General features: G+C 40.4%; 1 protein-coding gene; it reads left to right on the top strand.

Annotated features, from left to right (window-relative positions):
- LOC113017517 (polymeric immunoglobulin receptor-like) overlaps positions 1 to 15,301 on the top strand; it is a 199,039-nt gene that overhangs the window by 56,224 nt on the left and 127,514 nt on the right.

The raw sequence follows: 15,301 nt of genomic DNA, 5'->3' as shown, positions 1-15,301 counted from the left end.
TCCCCCAACCCGAGGATCACCACAACATAACCTAACAGACCTTAGTTCACAGATTCGCTTTGTCTACGGTTTATTTCTGGGATTTCACACAACCCAGGATTCAAATCATGAATACATAAACGGCTTGGATTTACATCATTATGGATGAAATGTGAAATATTTGGAAGCAGCCGCCCCTGTCCCCTTTCGACTCTAAATTATAAATTTTAAATTGTTATTGATCGTCGTCTCGTCTCTATATACTGGACTGTATGGAGCGGAGATGACTTTGTTTGACTTCAGCAGCGAGCAGACACACCAAAGGCTCTCGCACTCACTTTTCGCGTTGAAATTTCAAAAAAGAAATTATAAGTCTGTATCATAATGTCTGGTGTTTTCATGTTTGTTGGTTTGTTTTTATTTTGCGAGATGCTGCTCCAGTCAATCAGAGAATCCCCCGCCGCCCTGCCCTCTCCTCCCTGTGCCACAAGCGGCAGGTGCACCTCGCAAACGGAGGGCGCCCTTACTCCCAGCAAATGGGCGATAGAAAACCAATCGGTGCCTATGCAATCCCCAAAATGAGGTGGCATGATGTTGGGGCAGTATGGGTGCTAGCAGCTTTTTTTGCTGGTGCCCACGATGCCGCCCTCCACCACAATGTGCCCTGGGCAACCACCCATGTCACCCAAAAACTACTATTGACTGTCTGAATAGAAAACGGGATTTCTACTCATCTAATAATAGATGTCAGAAGACTTCATCAGATCAATCAGTGGAAACAGTTTGATCAACAATGTAAACGAGACTGTTGGAGTTCACTTTAATAACATGATGGACAGAATAATGAGACACGATCCACAAAATCATGAACTTCATGGAAGTCTGTTCATTCAAAAGGAAACTTTATCAAACTGTCACTTTTCAGTCAGAAGATGAAATTTGCTCCATGTTCACTTTACTGATGAGAATCATGTCGACCTCACAGACCTCGTGTATCTGATAGGTATTAATGTTAAACATTAACTGTGTATTTGTATAATATATACTGTGTATATGATGGATTTAGCTAGTCATTATGCAGAGACATGAAAACCTGCAGATCCTGCAGAGTTTGTGGGAAATCCAATCCAGCACTGACCCTTGTATTCATGTTCAAATATCAGTAAATGTGCCATAAATGTTTCCTGTGTTTTCTGCAGTTTCTTCAGTTTAAACATTTTCTACATTATTGTTGCTCCAGCTCAGCACATAGTGAGTTTACAGCTGTTTGTATTTTATACATGTGCTTTTGAGAGTGCTTCACTGATATTTTTTTTCCTGAAAAACCTAAAAAACAATACATTTATAAGCAACAAAGTGCACAAAACGTTAGGTGTAAATGGTAAATGGCCTTTATTTGTATAGAGCTTTTCTAGTCCCTAAGGACCCCAAAGCACTTTACACTACATTCAGTCATCCACCCATTCACACACACATTCACACACTTGTGTAGCAAACATTATAAGACAACAGATGAAAGTAACCTTATTGCTGACTTTGGCGTATTTACATTGACATATTCATTAATATTCCATTTCCATTGAAATCAAATGTGATTTTTAATTTTTCTAACTATATTAGAATATTCAGTAAGTAAACTAAATAATCTGGCAATTGACAGTTCATGTAAGAGGACAGCTAATGTTATCATGTTTTTGATGTTGTCTTGTAAATGTTTAATGGACATACAAGAGCCCACCTTTCATTTTATATTTGATTGATTTGATAACTTGCAAATGGTCAACAATCAGTGAATCATTTAAGATGAATCAACTGCACATCTTATTCAATAAGTAGCCTTTAAGCTACAGTGTATCTGGTGTACAAAGTGTACAAAGCTTGTGCCAAAACATAGTTCCATTTAGTGAGGCCAGTTGTTGTAGCAGAATCAGTTAAAGGTTTTTAGAGCACCAAAAGAAGTTTTTGGTGGTCTGTGAGCCAACAATGGTGGATTATGTGCTGATGTAGCACAGTGTCCACCTGATCCCTGGTTTCAGCATTCAGGCTTTGCAGGATTAACATCACCGAAGAACCTGAGATTAAAAACCTAAACCTGTTATGTATTTTTGTTGTTTTTTTTCCTATCAGCCTACCTTTCTGACATGTCTGCCCAATGTGATGTTTGTGTAAAGTTGGTCAGAAGGTTCCTTTGTAAGTGCGCATGCTCCATTAGCGTGCTGCCTGCTGTAACCCTAATTTCCTTCGGGATTAATAAAGTATTCTGATTCTGATTCTGAATGTTGACAAAACAAAAGAGATGATTGTTGACTTCAGGAGAGCACGGAGAGATCACTGCCCACTTAACATCAATAGATCCTCTGTGGAGGTTGTCAAGAGCACCAGATTCCTTGGTCTCTACCTGGTGGAGAACCTCTCCTGGTCCCTCAACACCAGCTCCATAACCAACAAGCCCAGCAGCGTGTCTACTTCCTGCAGAAGCAGAGGAAAGCCCATCTGCCATCATCCATTCTTACCACCTTCTACAGAGGGACTGTCGAGAGCATCCTGAGCAGCTGCATCACTGCCTGGTGTGGTAACTGCACCATATCGGATTGCAATACCCTACAATGGATAGTGAGAGCAGCTGAGAAGATCATTGGAGCCTCTCTTCCCTCCACCAAGGACACTTTCAGCACCCGCTCCATCTGCAACGCCACCAGCACTATGGAGGACCTCACACACACTTTTCACCCTGCTGCCTTCTGGAAAGAGATAACGGAGCATTCGGGCCCTCACTGCCAGGCTATGGAACAGTTTCTTCCCCCAAGCCGCCAGACTCCTGAACACTCGGTGACTGGACACACACACACACACACACACACACACACACACACACACACACACACACACACACACACATCCATTGCACTGTCTTGTGTCTGTGTCGCCCTGTTCTGTCTAGTGTTGCACTGTCTTGTCTTGTTTTCTTTGCAATTTTTTGCACATTGCACTTTACGTAGTCCCGTGTTTTTCTATTATATGTCATATGTAGCACCAGGGCCTCGGAGGAAAGCTGTCATTTCACTCTGTACTGTACGACTGCACATGGTAATGACAATAACAGACACTTGACACTTGACAGAGTCTGCAGCCACAGTTTCAGTGCAGCTCACCAGCACATGAAGAGTTAATGGTCGTCGATGATCCAAATCATGATCATTGTTCTGTGCACACTTTCAGCTACAAGATGTAAAATTGTCTGTTGACATCAGAGTGAAGTGTGTTGTTTTGTTACTCCAGTAACATGTTTAGATGTTTTCAGGCTGTTTATCTGTACCCGTCCTTGCGTTTCTCCGTCTCTGGCAGCTGTCTACGAACCATGAGCTCCTCTCTACGAACGTGGAAGAACATGTGAAGTTTTTTCTGTTGATTTTACCCGGTGCATTTCACTCACTGACCTGCAAGATAAAAACAAAATATCAGTGTAACAGATTTTCATTTCATCAGAGCTCACAGATAAGTTGAGCATTAGCCAACAGGGGGCGTTTCTCACCAGAAAATAAATGAGGCAAAATTAAACAGGTCATGTGATCGGTGTTCTTTAAAAGTTCCTTTCAGACTCACTGGTTTATTTGAAAGTTACAGGTTAGTGCAGGATAAACAGGTTAGTTTGCTGCACTGTGATGGATTTAACATAATAGTGTCCCAGATAGGAAACATTGAAACTATGTTGAGTCAATATCAGGTGATGTCATTGAATCAACGTTGAAGTGTGATGTTGACCTAACGTCACTCTTGCACCTTTTTTTAATGTTGAAACAACATCAGGTTTTGATGTTGAATCAATGTTGAAACCTGACATTGATTGAACGTTATATTTTCTAATACTGTTGACATTGAAACAATGTCAGATTTTGATATTGAAACACTGTTGAGCTATGGTGTTGATTTTCCACCTCTTTCGCACAGTTGCTTTTTATTAAAACAACAGTTAAATCATGACTGGAAATCTACCTTTCTTTATAGGTATTTTAACCAATACTAAACTACTGCATGTTTCCATCAATACTTAAACCACCTAAACACATAATTGTACTTATTCCTTAAATTGGACACCCTTTATTGTCATGGTCGGACGGTCCTTCCCGGGGCGACCTGCCTGTGTGTTTATGTGTGTGCTTCTCTCTCTCTCCTCCTCCACCCAGCTGTCACTGATCATCCTTCGTTGTGGGCTGAGGTATTTAACTGTGTGTCCAGATGGCAGTCGACGCTGGATTGTACTTGAAGCACGGTAGTAAAGAGTGTTTTGTGACTTCCTGCTTAGCTTTAGCCGGCTAGCTTCCTCACCTGTTGTTTATAGGAGGAAGAGATATGGAGGTTGGAGAGAAGGAGCCCGTGGATTAAGCTATTGGAGGAGAACACACACTCTGAGAATCACTTTGGAAACTCACCTGCGCACTACCTGGAGTTTGGAGAAGATCACTGTTGGACTTTGCACTTCACTTTGTGTTTTGAAACTGTTTTTGGGCACTGTAAATAAACGCACTGTGTACTTTGCATCCTGAGCTCCGCGACTGAGTCCGTACTTTCCCATTACCCGTGACAGCTTCATGTCCTGAGCATTGTGTTTTCCTTTTTTCTATGTAGTGCTTAGCAACTACTCAGTAGAGTATTTAATTTAGATTGACTTGAGGCATGATTTGATGGCATAGTTCAGTTTTGAATTGTTTGGCGGTGAAAGTTTGGTTTTGTGTTCACAGTGTGGGGAAAAGGAGATCAGCTTTCCAGGAATGTGTCTTAGAATTAATCTCTCCCTTCAGGCACATTAATGATTACGGCTGTGAATTCAATCCCAGGATAACAGGAGCCTGAATTAACATAAGTCATGTTACACAGCACACATCACTTCCTGTAATTAAAGCAGCTCAGAGTCTTTTGTTGATGTGACTGATGATTCGCTCTGATCCAAAGTTGGTCCTGCACAGAGAATCCTGTCAGTCCCAGTTTGTTTTTCTGAGACACTCAACATCTCTACATCAGCATAGAGGTGTCGTTGGCTTAATTTCTTTCTCAACATGAAGCAGCAACACTGCAGTTCAAACACTGAATATAGTTTTTGTTTATGTGAGAGGTTTAAGGGCTGAACTGCTCTTGTATTTCCTCAATGTGCACTTTAAATTTCCTCAAACTCCACCGATCCAAACAAAACCGACGCAGAAGCAGAGTCAAAACACTGAAACTTTAATACGTTTAATAATAGTTGGATTAATTAATGTGCTTCCTCTCTGATCGTCATTCTGTCATCTATAACCTGCTGGATCATTAAAGATCTGGATCATTAAGAAGTCCAAACAGGAAACATGAAATTTGTTAATGAATGCCTCGTCATAGGGGTCAAAGGTCATCAGCCATGCTGCTCAGACACATATGGAGACCGTTCACATTTAACATTTGGGACCATCTTACAGCAGAGATCCAGGTCACCATCAAACTCCATAACATGTGACTCATGGATCAGAAATCACCATGACGACAAGTGGCTCATCTGAGGTGTCAAAGTCTCAGGATGAAAAGTTTTCAGGACGAGTCCAGAGTGACAAAGACGCCCTCAGAGAAGGACGAATCAGACTTCAGCTGTCCAGACTCAGGACTGATGACTTGGGTCTGTACGTGTGTGAGGTGAACACGGATTATGGCTTCAGATCTGACAGATGTCGATTAAACGTCAGTGAGTTGAAGGTTTCAGTGAAAGTTATTTAATGAATGTGAGCGACTCACATGTTTGTGTCTCTGCAGCAGTGAGGGATTGTCCTGAACCTGAGAGAAAACCTGAGACATCAAACACAGAGAGACGAGGAAGGATCGGCCTCTGCTGTGGACTGACAGCAGCTCTGCTGCTTCTCATTTATTTACTGTCTGAATAGAAAACAGAATTTCTACTCTTCTAATAATGGATGTCAGAAAACTCAGTCAGTAGAAACAGTTTGATCAACACTGTAAATGAGACGATTGGTGTTCACTTTAATAACATGGACAGAATAATGAGCTATAATCGTAAACTCAATGGAGGAAACTTTCTTCAAGTTTACATTATTTTGAAGGGAAACTTTATCAACCTGTCCCTGATAACATGATGAAATAATCTCTATGATTATGGAAATGAAACAAAATTAGCTCATCAGCCTCACAGAGAACGTGAAGCTGATCTGAGATGTTTAGTTTCATTTGGTTTTCTGTCAGTGATTCAGTTTGCTTTTGAAGGACAGTTTGTAACGAAGTATTCATGCTGATTTGATGATGATGATGATGCATGCATTATAGATGGATTAAAATGCTGCACATCATTTATGTAACTGAATCATTAATATTTTGGAGTTCAAACATTTCATCCATCCATTCGCTTCCGCTTATCCTTTTCAGGGTCGCGGGGGGCGCTGGAGCCTATCCCAGCTGTCATAGGGCGAGAGGCGGGGTACACCCTGGACAGGTCGCCAGTCTGTCGCAGGGCTAACACACAAGGACAGACAACCATTCATACTCACATTCATACCTAGTGACAATTTGGATTATCCAATTAACCTATCCCCACAAGCTGCATGTCTTTGGGCGGTGGGAGGAAGCCGGAGTACCCGGAGGGAACCCACGCAAACACGGGGAGAACATGCAAACTCCACACAGAAAGACCCCGGCCTGATGGTGGAATTGAACTCAGGACCTTCTTGCTGTGCGGCAACAGTGCTAACCACCGTGCTGCCTTTCACTTGATAAGAAATTCAAGTGAAAGGCAGCACCTGTTAAATACAGTCGGACAGCGTAGGCGTGTCAGTGCAAGTAAAATCACAGTACAGTAAGTGCCTTTAAGATAACAGAACCTTTATTAGTCCCACACGTGGGAAATTGTTGTTGTTTTTTTGCCATCAGAATTATTGTCTAAAGGCAAAGAAAGATGCCCAACGGACTAACTTTACCAAATGGACCATCCCAGCCTTGCTGTATTGGATTCACCTTTTATTGTTTATTTTATTTTATTTTATTTTCACTTTGCTAAATACGGGACAGACTTGACTGGGGGAAAGAAAGAGGGAAAGAAAAACAGCGGGGAAGAGGAACGGTGATAAAGGGCAATAAACAAAAACCAACAAAACAAACAGACAATAAATACATCTATCAATCACATGGATCACCTGTTGAGAAAGAAAGAAGAGAAAACAAGCAAAAAAAAGACAGAAATATAGCAAAACATCATCGCAATGATCTATGTGAATATAACAGTAAATACTAAATATTAAATGTTATTGTGCAGCACGTAAGATCGACAGCGCACAGTGTGCTTTGAGGTAGGAGCCAAAAACGGTGTAGTTTGTGTGTTTGAGCACCCGTGTGTACACCTGTGAGCATGAGCACGCTTGTATTTAACAGGTTCCTTCATGTAATGATCTGCTAGAGGGTGTGGGGGGGCCACAGCCCCGTCCTCCAGGGCATGAAGCAGGTATGGAGGAGATCCAGGCTCCAGACATCCAGAGGCCCTCAGAGCACAAGAGACCAAGGAAGACCAACAGAGGGGCAGCCGCGCCACTGTCCCAGAAAGAGCTGAGCAAATTGCTTTTGTTACAGCAGAAAGTGTACAGTGCAAAGTTACATAGCAAAACATTAGAAAAACTCTGGAACAGGATTAGAATAAGATACTATACACAGTAGAATAGAATAAAATTAAATACTATAAACAATAGAATAAAATAGAATACAAATACTATATACAATAGAGTAATATACAACTTTGCCAGATATTATTCTTGATGTTAATAAATTACTAACATCAAATTATCAACATCAAGAGAAAAACAAGTAAGTGAGCTGCAGAATAAACCACACAGTGATGACGGCAGGTTTGTAAGGACTTCTCAGTCCTGGAGTCTCTACTGTCATGATGGTGTTGGTTACTATGGAGATCATGATTACATAGCAAGAGCCATCCCTCTGCTCCCCTCAGCGGTGAGTGTGGCAGTGTAGCAGTGTATGTGGACTGTTCTGCAGGGATTGTGTCCTCCTACAGTGTCTCCTCTGACAAACTGATCCACCTGCACACCTTCAACACCACCTTCACTGAACCTGTATATGGCCTTCAGATCGTGTCCAGTATAATTCAAGGCCTTGTTGATAACATAATGATAGAAACTGTCTGGTGTGAAGACGAGGAGAGTGCCAGGGTCACAGGTCATAGAACTAGTAAACACATTTGAAGGGAGTAAGTGAACATCCATATTCAGCCCGTTACACAATTCCTCCATAACCAGGAACACATAATTGTTTGTTTACTCTTGGTTAGCATAGTTAACTAAGAGTAAATGTATTAACAGCTGTTTTTGTTCCCGGTTAAACTGTTTCCTGCTGAATGAAAATATTTTTAATGTAAGGTTTAATCCAGAGTCAGCTAATCTCAGCCAAACCGATTTTCTCAGGAACAAATAAAACACTGTTAACATTAGTGGTGTGCAGATCGACATTGAAATATCGATTCTTTCGATACCAGTAATTTATGTTCTAGAATTGATTCTCATATTAAAATATCAACATTTTAGTACTTTGGGGTAAATTTGTAGTTTTTAATTAATCAGAACACAGTGGAAAGAAACTGTATCATTCGGATCGTCTAAATTGGAACGAACTACTTCCTCTTATGCCTTTCATAATCAGATGTGAAATACAGCTGTATACATGTGTTGCAGCCCCTGGCGTGCGCACTCACAACAATGGCTGAGTGTAAACGGAGTCACGTGTGGACGTATTTTACCTCCACAAACAGCCAAGAAACTGTTTGTGATACACGTGGCAAGACAGTGAGTTGTTGTGGCAACACCACTAACCTTGTGGTAGAAAATGATGAGCTTATGTTGAGGCGAACTGAAGAGGAGGAGAGGGACAGGTGCTGCTAGGGCGAGACAGACGTCTCTCACGGAGTATCTTGAGGTTTTTTTATTTATATATGATAATTCTGCATCATTAAGCAATAAGAACAAGTAGTCTGATGTCTTGTAATCATTATGAAGCTATATTATACATATATATATATATATATATATATATATATATATTATATATTATATATTATTACAATTACATAATACAATTACATATTGGATTTTGAAATACAATGAAACATTACGTGTTTGTACAGAGTGTCAGTTATGGATCAGTATCGTCGATACCACCCTGAATTTTACTTGGTATCGTATCGGAAAGGAAATCAGTGTTTAAAACACTGTTCGAAATGTTAATGTTTGAAACAAACCAAACATTAACATTTCAAAGTTATCTAAGAGACGTATATATCATGTTTAACTTGAGTAATGAAAGACCGCGGGGGGTTTGAATCCGCTCTTCTCGCCGGGCTCTAGTGATCCTTGACCTCTTGGTCTGCTATCAAGCTGGTGGGTAACAGACGTCTTCGAAAACATCAGAGCACTTTTGGAAATATCCTGATAAGTCGAGCAGATATTTAAAGTTTACAGAGATACATTCTTGCCTGAAAATAAAGTTCATTTTGTGACCCAGAAAGAGTAATATTTAATATTTAAAAGTGTTTAGCCGCACTCCTCCACCATTGCCGCATTTGAGTTTTGGACGAAATGTATTCTGGGATATTTAGCTGCACCAAAAACACAAAAAAATCACCACCAATGCATCCTCGATAAAACAGGTGGAGCGAGAACACATCCGGGGATTCTTTTGTATTCTCAGCTTGATGCGTGCTTTGAATTGGAACAGTACTTGGTCTCCGATTGATGACGTATTACGAGTTCACGAGAACACAAGTACGCATATTGAGACGGGGCCAATATTTCCAGGTGTTTCACTCACTTGATGTATCAGGATTACTCCACGTTCAAAATGACTGACAAGTTAATGTCACATGATAAGCAGTCACATGTCTACAAAACCTCAACAGAGACAGTTTAAGAATTAAATCCATCCTGCTGTGAAAGCACATTTCACTGCACCTTCACTCCTCCCAGTCCCAAGTCCTCTGACACTGGAGCGGCCAAACACACTATTTCTGGTTTCCACTTTCAAGCAAAAATATCTTGTGTTAAGGAAGCAGATCTCAGGACTCTAATGTTAATATTCCTCTACATGCAGTGTTGATCAAAAGAACCAATAATCAGTTTTCTCAGTTTACAGGATTCTCTTTGTTCTCATTATGATGGTCAGGAGGTCCTAAAAGGATATGATGTTGTTCACAGTGATGTCAGAAACAGTAAAGCTTTAAACTTGGATTCAATAGATTTATTTCACAGCCTTCATTACTAATGCAACTTAACTCATCTAATAATGGAGTCAGAAAACTTCCTCAGATCAGTCAGTGGAAACCGTTTGATCAACAATGTGAATGAGACTTTTGGAGTTCACTGTAACCCTTGTGTTGTCCTCGGGCCACAAATGGTCTCGAGGTGAATGTTAAACAAGTATATGGGAATCCCGAGGACAACACATGATGGACAAAATAATGAGACGTGATCCAAGAAATCATGAACTTCATGCAAGTCTGTTCATTCATGACTATAATCATAAAGTGGATGAAGGAAACAGTTTTTCAAGTTTACATTATTTTGAAGGTAAACAGACTGTCGCTGATAATGAAACACAATGAAACCATCGACCTCACAGCAACGTGAAGCTGATTTGAGATGTTTAGCTTTATTTCATTTCCTGTGATTCAGTTTTTTACTGAATGGCAGTTTGTAATGAAGTATTCACGTTGATTTTATGATGATGATTATGTATGATAAGCTCTGATTACGCTGTAGCGTAGAACAGGAGGTGATGCTTTTCTTTTCTTACAGAATCAGTGGTGTTTGTGTTCTTCGATCCACAGTGATCTGCTGCTTTATTCTCTGATCTCATACAAACTCTCAGAGTGTAGCTGTGAGTTCAGACCCTCAGGATTCATTTAGAGACTTAAACTTTGTACTTGAAGCTTTAATGTTTTGATTGATAAGTTGAAATTGTGTTATGAACAAATGTTATTTTTCTATTTATCTATTTAAAAAAATAATTAATAATAGTACATGTAAACATATTTTATGGATTTATAAACGTACATTTTAAAAGCAAAACACAGCAGTGTTTGTGTCTTAAGAAGTGAAACACAACACTGACTCACACACTTGTAATCATAACTCAACGTGTCATAAATGTTTCCTGTGCGCTGCAGTTTCTTCTGTTTCATAGTTTCTACATTATTGCGGCTCCAGCTCAGCTCACACCTCTGAATGACAGGAGGCAACATGACGTTTAGAGGATACTGGTGACTTATGAAAGTAGACTGGTAATAATCACTTTCTGATATTTGATACTGACTCTGCTGACAGTTGGTCTGTGTAGATCAGCAGAAATGTTTCATAGAAATGTGAATTTAGAGTAAAACAGACCAAAGAAAACAGTCGGACACTTTCTGTTTGAAAGTTTATTAGGACATTTTTAGTTTGATGTTTGAATTCAAATGGTTTTGTTCTAAAACTCAGAGACTCAGAGAGAAAATGTGAATTTAAAAGTAAATCTCTGAACATAACCTGCTCCTAACAGTTTTTTTTCTCTTATTCTGATGTGTTGTTGGTGTAATTGATTTTAATGAATGTGAGAAACCCAGATGTGTTTGTGTCTCTGCAGTAGAGAGACGAGGAAGGATCGGCCTCTACTGTGGACTGACAGCAGCTCTGCTTGGAAAATTGTTTGCTGCAAACAGGAAAATCAAATCAAATAATAATAAAAATAGTATTACACATATATTATGAATATTAATTATTAATACACTGTGATAGTTTGATATTTATTGTTATCTCAGACCTTGAAAGTTACAGGTGTTTTAGGCTGAGCCTGTGGAGCAGGATTAGCGCTGTCGCTGGTTTTGGGTTAGTGACAGTTCAACCGGTGCCTGTGAAGTCGTTAAAATTAGATCTACTTTAATAATCTGCTTAAACTGGAACCCAAAGTGGGAACTCTTCCTGGGTTTAACATTAAACTTAAATGTTTTCACTCAAAACCACAAAAACTAAAACACTGTGCTTAAAACTGTGCTTTTCCGAGATCATTTGGAGAAATAAAAAAAAGCCAAAAAACAAAAACCAATATTTCCTGTGCTCTGTCTCGTTCCCCATGACCAGGCCATATATATAAAATAAGAAGAAGCTGAGGTGTAAACAGGAACCAACAAAGTTTGTGCTACGTTCAAGCATTTTAGCCAGTTTAACTGTGGCAGGTTGCGCTCTGTTACCATTTACGTTTACCAGCTGAGGCGCAGAAAAGATCACAGACTGGGAAACTGTCGGACCAACACAGGAAGTCTCAGATGCAGAAGTTTTACTGTGTCCAGGGCTGGCTGGGCAACACCGGAAATGTGAAAAGACAAAACAGGTTGGAACACAAACCAGTCACTAGAAGGAGCATCGGCTACAGGACAAAGTCTTCGACTGTTTGTGCTCCTCAGCACGCACTGTTTTATTTCCAGCTGTTGATGGTGTGTGGCTGGGCTCAGGCTGGGAAACCTCAGAATCAACAGGCTGAGGAGTAAAACAGTCCAGCGGGGATACAGTGCCAGTAACAGCGTGTAGGTGAGTCTGGGGTGGAATAACAGTCCTTTGTTCAGCTCAACAGCTGGAAAATCCTTATTGGCTAACTCAGAGAAAACACTGCGAGCATTACCATAGAGAGATACAGAGTCCACGGAAGACGAAACAGTGTTACTCACAGTGGTAGATCTGTCATGAAGTGCAGGATCAGAAAGCTCGAGCTCAGCGTGTGAAACACAGTCACTCTCTCCCACGGTTGCAGTCTGCTCAGCTGTACTGGAGCGACGGCGGCGTGAACGCCGTTTTCGGCCAATCTGACAATGTCTGACGTTTTGACAAACACCGGTTCAGGAAGCGCTCCTCTCCTGTTCAGGTGGAGTAGTTTAGTGGACCCGGTTTGTATAAACTGCAGTTTCCTGTTCTTTGAATTTAAATTGTTGTTCTGCTAAATGCAGTTTGTCAGTCTGAAGATATTGTAGCTGCTGCTGAGGGATATCCTGCTGTTTTGTTCTCAGATTGTTTTCCTGTTTTGTGCTTCTTGTTTGTTCTCGGTTGTGTTGCTGTAGTTCTTTTTGCTGCTGTGTGCGTTGGTTTGTGTCCTCTACATTCAGTGTGGTTTTGTGCAGTTCTGTCACTTGAGCAGTGACCATGTTCGATGTCTTAAATGGAGCCTTAATAATTTAAAGTGAGTGTGTGTGCACCTGTTTGAGGTGGGTTAACTGTGTATTGCTTTTCTTTGATGAAGCATTGTTTAATTTTGTGTGTCTTGAAAAGTTGTGAGGTTTATGCGTTGTTGTTGCACAATTTTGCTCATGTAAAGTTTGAGGTATTTGTGGCGGGGTGTGGTTTGTGGCTGCAGGGGAGGAGCAGCGGGTTCAGGGTTGTGGTGTCCGTGAATGCTGCTTTTGTCAGCCGGCAAACATCATCTAATCATTCTTCCCTGTTTCAGTAGCACCCAAGACTGATCCAGGACCGGATTCCCTTCACGATTGAGTGCACGTTCAAAAGCGCCTGAGTTGATCTATTTTTTAAAATTTATTTATTTGATGGATCCGCCTTCCCTTTGTGTCGACCATTCTCACCTGCTGGTAAGCCTCAGTCCTGAACTCCTCTTCCCTGTATGGTTGAATGTGTAGGTTTTTTTAAAAAAAAGTTATTCTCTGTCTGAATAATAAATCTTGGAAGCACATCTCCTGCCTCACTTTAGTGTAAAGAACCTTTGTTCAAAAAAATTAACTGTTGGTAGATCCACTTTACAACGAATCATCCATCAGTAAAAATCTAACTCAAATCAAATACAACAAATTCAACATTCATAGAAAAAAATCCAACCCAGCAGGGATCAAACATCTGATCAAACACCAGGGTTGGACACAGACTTTCTAATCTGACATCACAAAGTTATTCTGAAGCTGTGAATCTAATTAAAAACTCCCCAAAACTACTAAGAGAAAACCCTTAAAAGGTTCAATGATAGAAGGAAAATCCTTTACATGTAAAATCAACAGAGGTTCCTGATAAATAGACTAATAAACAGAGAATAGCTGAACAGTTTCTGTGACACAGACGTAAAAATGCATAAATGCTCCATGATTTTCATTTCTATACATCATCTTGAACACTGACTATAAATGTGTTCACTTCATTATTGTGTGATTTGGTTTCTTCACGTGTCTCCTTCAGTGCAAATAAAGGACTGTTAGAGTGTGTGCTGTGTGTTTTTCTGAAGCATGACAATCCTTTCCAACAAGTATTTCCAGCTGTTTGTCTCCACTCTGCACTTTAGTCTTTCTTCCTGTCATGTCTGTGTTTGTCCACCAGGTGTCTCCCTGAGCTCATTTTCTCGAAATCAGAAGCTTCAGATTTGTGGCGACGCTCTGCCTGCCAGACACAGCTCAGGGCAAAGAAACATGTCTATCCTCCACAATATACAGGCCTGTGTTATTTAGTTTTATATTTAAATGTATAAATAATCGAGTGTGATCAAACTTTTCATATGAAATATAAAATTAAATGTCAAACATTAAGTATTTAATTTTTGTTACATTTTAAAAGTTTTAACCTCAAAGACATTAAGTTTACAGTCATATATGATAAAGAAAATCAACAATCTTCACATTTCAGAAACTGGAACCAGCTTTAAATGAGACTAAAATAATGATAAAACAATCAATTCTCTAATCATTGACTAACTGATGTGTTAAGTCTAATTGTTGAATGTTGCCATTGTGTTTCTTAAATTTGTACAGTCTTAGTTTAAGCAGCCACTCTGTGCTGGGGGAGGTTTTATTGTAGATACATCCTATCTGAAAGATCTGTTTCTTCTGATGTAAGCTTCCTGGGTTCATGACCCTTTGGTCAGCAGGAGGTCACACACACACACACACACACACACACACACACACACATTCTCACATAACACACACACACACACAAACACACACACTTACATACAGTGCCTTGTCTTTGTAACCAAAGGGGGTTGCAGGGGGAGCTGTTTTGTAAACTATTGTTTGAAGTTTGTCAATAAAAGGCAGCGAGAGGAGGCCACCAGTGTGGTTATTTCGACGTGCTGGTCACAGATGGAAGGGCCTCCCTTGCGCAAGAAATCGATCGAACACTGTTGCCTTGTTTTTCTTTCATGGGAATAAGTCCTGGATACAGCGGGGTCTGAGTTTAGACCCAACATTAATTGGTCCTACGTGCCGGATTCCAAGAATTTCGCCGCACACTGAGGGGAGAGAGGACACGCCGCAGACTGTCGACAACCAGGCCGT

Source organism: Astatotilapia calliptera, chromosome 3, assembly GCF_964374335.1.
Source record: "Astatotilapia calliptera chromosome 3, fAstCal68.1, whole genome shotgun sequence".
In the NCBI taxonomy this organism is placed as follows: Eukaryota; Metazoa; Chordata; class Actinopteri; order Cichliformes; family Cichlidae; genus Astatotilapia; species Astatotilapia calliptera.
Note: the sequence above shows the minus strand (reverse complement) of the source record. Positions and strands in the feature narration are given on the sequence as shown.